Source organism: Octopus bimaculoides, chromosome 19, assembly GCF_001194135.2.
Source record: "Octopus bimaculoides isolate UCB-OBI-ISO-001 chromosome 19, ASM119413v2, whole genome shotgun sequence".
Classification (NCBI taxonomy): Eukaryota; Metazoa; Mollusca; class Cephalopoda; order Octopoda; family Octopodidae; genus Octopus; species Octopus bimaculoides.
In genome coordinates, this window is record NC_068999.1 from 22,389,666 (window position 1) to 22,395,901 (window position 6,236).

At 37.4% G+C, this 6,236-nt stretch overlaps 1 protein-coding gene across 28 annotated transcripts in view; it reads right to left on the reverse strand.

The window, feature by feature from the left end:
* The window catches only part of LOC106871648 (uncharacterized), a 29,971-nt gene that overhangs the window by 10,929 nt on the left and 12,806 nt on the right, over window positions 1-6,236 (reverse strand). For 9 of the 28 annotated variants that reach the window (XR_008266151.1, XR_008266150.1, XR_008266149.1 and 6 more), the window contains one exon: window positions 135-187. The exons of 9 other annotated variants lie outside the window; for them this stretch is intronic. The gene's annotated coding sequence lies outside the window, so the exon portion shown is untranslated. Of the gene's footprint in view, window positions 1-110; window positions 188-3,910; window positions 5,240-6,236 lie in introns of those variants that run through there. 10 more of the 28 variants (XR_008266145.1, XR_008266146.1, XM_014918223.2 and 7 more) reach the window with 2 other exon arrangements.

Consider the following 6,236-nt stretch of genomic DNA (forward strand, 5'->3'; position numbering starts at 1 on the left):
TATATATATATATATATATATATATATATATATATATATATATATATATATTATATATATTATATATATATATAAAAGGGAAAAAGTAAAAATAAAATTCAATAAATTACATAATTTGAAAGTGTGATCCTCACTCTGTTATCTCTAACTTGCTGTTTTGGATGGTGTGGTTATGACTGCAGATTAACTAAAAGAAAATAAATGGAAAGGAGGAATAAATAAAAACATTGTGAAAAACAGATGGTAGATTGGTAGAATGGTTAGGGCAGCAGACAAGTTTCCTGTAGTGTTAGTGGTGGACCTTCAGGTTATGAGTTCAAACTTCACTGATACCAAGAGGTAGGGGTCAATAAAATAAAACATTGGTAATATAGGTAATTCCTGTAACAAATCCTGGATGGGAATGGAATTATTATAGAAGACAAAACTTGTCCTCCATATTCAAGCCTTTAGTTTTCAGATTATTCTGTCAAATGTAATGCTTTTTATTCATATTGTTTTGAATTAATCATGCATCATCTTGCAGCTTTGAGATTTTCATGATGTGATTGTTTATTTTTGGAAGGACATTATAGGGTAGATGTGAGAGTTTGCATCTGGCTGGTTTGAACATAAAACAGGTAGAACATTTAGGCCAGATATTGCTGGTTTGAATATTAAAGGGTTAAAATAAAGAGATGCATCCACTATCATGCCAAAAATTGCTTAAATATACAGATAGTGAATAGAGACAGATGTGGGCATATATGTATAATATGGATTATTTTCAATTGTTTTCATTTAGGGAAATGATTATACTTGAAAACTTCCTTAAAAGACGAAGTGTGTCAGCAATATATCTTAGATGAGAAAGCAGAATGGCAAGCTGGCAGAATCGTTAGCACGCCGGACAAAATGCTTAGCAGTGTTTCATCCATCTTCATGTTTTGAGTTCAAATTCCATCAAGGCTGACTTTTGCCTTTCATCCTTTTGGGGTTGATAAAAAACGGGCCAGTTGAGTACTGGGGTCAATGGAATTAATTTACCCATTCCCTTGAACTTGCTGGCTTGGGGCCAAAATTTGAAACCAATATATCTTAGATTAGAAAAATCATTTGAAATACATATGTTAGTATAAACTAATCCTCGAAAAATATGGATTTAGCATAGTAATAATATAGTGATAAACTTTAAAAGATAATTACTCTTAGAAAAAGAATCAAAATGGAAGCATTTTGTTTGTTACACAACCTACAAAGAATGGTCACCAAGGCTTTTATTCTTTATCTTTTACTTGTTTCAGTCATGACTGTGGCCATTCTGGGGCACCACGTTGACGAACATTTAGTCGAATGCATTAACTCCAGTACTTATTTTTTAAAAGCCTGGTACTTATTCTATCAGTCGCTTTTGCCAAACTGCTATGTCATGGGACTGTAAAGCTGAGGGGGGGACAAACACAGACGCAATAACACACACACACACATATGTATATATATGATGGGCTTCTTTCAGTTTCTGTCTACCAAATCCACTCACAAGGTTTTGATTGACCAAAGGCTAGACACTTGCCCAAGGTGTCATGCAGTGGGACTGAACCTGGAACCATGTAGTTGGGAAGTAAGGATCTTACCACACAGCCAGAATTTTCTACATCACTCTATCTCAAAAAAGAAATTACAATTAAAATGGAATAATGTACTCTTTTACTTGGTCTCTTTTTGCTGAACCGCTAAGTTATGGGGACGTAAACACACCAGCGATGGTGGGGGGACAAACACACATATATATATACGATGGGCTTCTTTCAGTTTCCGTCTACCAAATCCACCCACAAAGCTTTAGACGGCCCGAGGCTATAGTAGAAGACACTTGCCCCAAGGTGCCATGCAGTGGGACTGAACCCGGAACCATGTGGTTGGTAAGCAAGCTACTTACCACACAGCCACTCATATGCTAACCACTGAAGAATGTTGTCTTCCAGCTTTTCTTAATTGAATGATAATCCACGATTCCTCTAAAATTGATTCGTCCATTTGCTTCTTTTACTACTTATCTCCCCCTTATTTTTTTTTTCTATCCAACCAAACTGAACAATTACTTTAAAATGAAATTGTTTAAATTTAAAACATGGTAAACACTCTTAAGCAAATGCATCTTTTAATTTTTACTTGCTTCAGCCATTGCACTGTGGTCATGTTAGGGCACTGTCTTGAAGAGTTTAGCCAGTACTTATCTTTTTAGGCATAGTACTTATTCTATCGTTTTCTTTTGCCAAACCACTAAGTTATGGCGACACAAAGAAACCAACACCTGTTGTCAAGGAGTGGTGGTAGACACATACACACCTGTATTGTCGAAATATAGGAAGGACTTAGGGAATTGGCGTTATGCATCTTGTGCAGGAAAATGATGGAGGTATGTGGTGTACAGGCGATGTGGACTGTACAGTTGATAGATTTACTTGAAATATAATTGTAAATTTTCCAAAGTAAAAATAAGCGTTGTCTACAACGACTGACGGGATACAGAGGATATTTAACGAATTCCATAGCGTAAAGATTACATACAATGTAGTAACTTACCGAGGGGTAAAGAAAACAAAAAGTTAGAAGCGTACAAAAGAAAAAATACTTTTTAAGTTAATGAATTCCCACTAGGGAGACAACACTATCTTCACTTATTGACCACTTATAAATACAGTATCTGAATTACGTCCCTTGTATCATCAACCTGAATTGTAAACAAGAAGAAATTCATTACAATTTAGTCAATAGTACGTTTGGCCCAAGCCGACCTCTCACTGAAGAGTGGGGTTCTTTTTGGCGTGCATGATAATGCGTAAGTCCTCGTCGCTGACTTCAATGGAGGCCCTAGCGAAGTCCAGTGCCTTTAACAGGAGCTCCCTTCATATAGATGGCTAGAAATCTGCTATATCAAATTGGGTAAACCTAGGTCTACTCCTACGCTATAGACCTAAAACCATGTAATGACCTTGTAGGTGTTACGTCATAGGACGAGGTCAGAGACATTTTGAACGCCGTTACTGACCTTCCTGACAAGCCGTTTGCTCACCTGTTCGATCTCAGACTTCGCCTGGTTCATCAGCCTGCATTTAGGGTTAGAGGCAAAATTTGGTTTATGATCCTTGATCGTTATGGAGTTCTCTTTCTTCGCCAGCGTCACTACCCTATCTTCTATGCCTAGTTTAAATGCTATATCTCTGGCGTTTTGGTTAATACTACTGTACGCCTGGCGGGTAACCCTCCTGTAGGTCTGTGTAACACCGTTGTTAAGAAGTTGTGCGTATGTGTCGCTACTTACTCTATATAAATTTTAAGTTTTATCAGAAAAGAGAATGGTCCTATCAGAAGATTTACAACTGGCTTCTTTCAGTTTCCGGCAACGAAATCAGCAAGGCATTCGTCGGCCCGAAGCTATGGAAGACACCTACTCAAGGTGTCACGCAGTGGGATTGAACACAAAACCGTGTGTTTGTGTGTATGTGTGAGCGTGCGCATATATATATATATATATATGTGTGTGTGTGTGTGTGTGTGTATTTAAACACCTATACATGCATACGTACATCCATAACAAATACAGCTATATGTAGATATACGGATGTCTGTCTTTCTCTGCATGTACACACACACATTTCTAGAGAGCAGTCGCCATATTTCATTCCATATCGGCTACCTCTGATGAGCTCAGGGTTATATAACCGGATTGTTACCGAATACTTCGTTGAATCCCTAACGCGAAACCGATAGATAAGATCAGCCGTAATGGATATATAATACTGTATACATCAATAATATATTTCTATCTATATGTAAACGTGCGTATGTGCACATATATATATTGTTTAGTTTGTGTTAGTGATTACAGTCAGACTTTAGTGTCACCTAAATTATAAAGTTTTAATACTTTGTTTTTCTTTTTTGAAAGAATGGCAACATCCATGGCATTTTCCCGAGTTCGTGCAACTGGTAGGGTAAGTTGTCCATAGACAAGAGACCGGGTCCGAATGCTTGCAACAGAATGGAATCTACTATAAGCACACATAGACGAGACTAGAGAACAAGTACGGTCCATCAGACGAGCTTCCTAAGTTTCCTCCATCAAATTTCACTCAAGAGGTTTTTATTCAGTTGAGACTAAAGCAGAATATATATAATAATAATGAACTTCGTTGTGTCTAGGGAGATGCAAACCAGATACGAAAACGAAATATCGAACTTATTGTCTACAGTGCTCAGGTGCACTACAACTCATCAGAAAAAATAACCAAAACTGTAAGAAGAGTACATTGAATATACACAGGAAGTGAACAGTGAAAGTCTTTAAAAAAAAGGGAAGAAGAAACAGAAGTAGGGGGGGGGGCATCAGGTGCACTGATGGTGAATTTCAGGAAGCATGGAAATTTTGAAGGATGTAGTGTCTCGGCAGCTAATAACTGATTTAAGTAATCTATTCCATGTTTCAGAAATTCTGAGTGTGAAAAAACGTTTCCAAAAGTCATGAGTGCTGTGTTGTTTTTTGAATTTGTAAGCATGTCCATGAGTGTTTGATATATGGAATTCAAAAAGGTGCGAAGGTTGTTGTTGGAAACATGGTGGCTAATCAGTTGCCAGACGTCGGAGCTATAATGAGTCTATGCTAGGGAAGCAAGACGTTCAGAGTATGGTAGATGCTTGACGGCGAGTATTCATCTGGTTGTATGTTTCTGAACAGTTTCCAGGAGATTGATATGCCGAAGATACGGAAACTGCAGAAAATGCGTACTTTCGAAGAGAATTTCTTAACTACATAACACACACATAGAGTAAAATCAAACATTAAAAGTTGAACATTAATAACGCCGTTCCACATAAAAGTATCGACAATCTGAGCTCTGTTTGGGACTAAAAACCCACGGCCCATCACTCCTACGTCCATGGTTCCTGTCGTTTCGTGGTTCTGCATCACTGTCTTCGAAGAGAGCAGCGTTGTCGCCATTCAGCATTCTTCTTCGATTGTATTTTCGTCGACCAGCAAATCTTGCTTCATCGATTTGAATGGGGTTATCGTTTGTTCCAACCATCTTCCCTCATCGTTCATGGCTCCATACACCTCGCAGCGGTAATCTTCAAGTTTAGGGGGATAAAAAAATAAATAAAAATATTCAAGGGAAGTAACTGAACGTCTCACCAGTATTCTCCGGACATCTCGGTTTATAAATAAATCACACACGTGATTTGATTGACGTTAGGGTTAGGGTGTGATTTATTTATAAACAGCTAGAAGAAAACGGATAATACTGGTAAGTCGTTCAGTTATTTCCCTTGAATATTTTTATTTATTTTTTTATCCCCCTAAACTTGAAGATTACCCCTCGCAGCACATATTGTACCAGTCAGTCATTGTATTCTTAGATTTTCCTGTTAGAGTCACTGCTGTGGTCATGGGTGTATCCATGACAAAGAAAAATATTAGTTCTAAAATCTTACTCAGGCTCAGCTTGCAGTTTAATTTGTTGTTAATGTCTGTATAATGGAAAAATTGGTTTCCTTTACGAACTGAACATGAAGTTTGACACCCCTTTCGAGGACAACGAAGTACAGGCTTGGATTATCCACCTCTGTCACGCTTTCGTTTTTCCTGCATGATAGCACCGCATCGATGGCAGGGATGTGCTTCATCTTGTGTATCCAGCAGATTGAAATCTTTTAAAAATGTGACTGCTGTTTACTCCATCCAAATGACATGTATATAAAAATCTTTCAGCAATATTTCAATGTAAGGTAAATCGCAAGTGGAAAGGTGAGGTAATAACGAATAGTTTTTAAGGTAGATAACCCTGGCTATACTATTTGACAACGTAGTAGACCGCATACTGTATTAGCATCGAAGTTTTTCCCCCTCCATATTTTGAAGAGATCTCAGGCCAGCAATGTTTGGGGTCTGAAGATACCCCGTAAGGCTAAACCCCTTATGAGCGAGAAACCCAGGGTAACCCCATAAACCGTCGTTGATTGGTTAAAATTACCCAAATATGACAACTTTAACGCGAAATAAATTCTGAAATACGAAATTTTGTCAAAAATGTTGAAAATAAACTGTGCTCAGTGCGAGAAATTACACCAGTATATGAAGTTTCAAATTGTTTAGTTAAAAAAAATAATAAAAAAATCTGTGAGCCAAACTGAGAGATCCATATATATATATATATATATATATATGCATTTGTTTTGCAAGATTTCTGATATGAAAT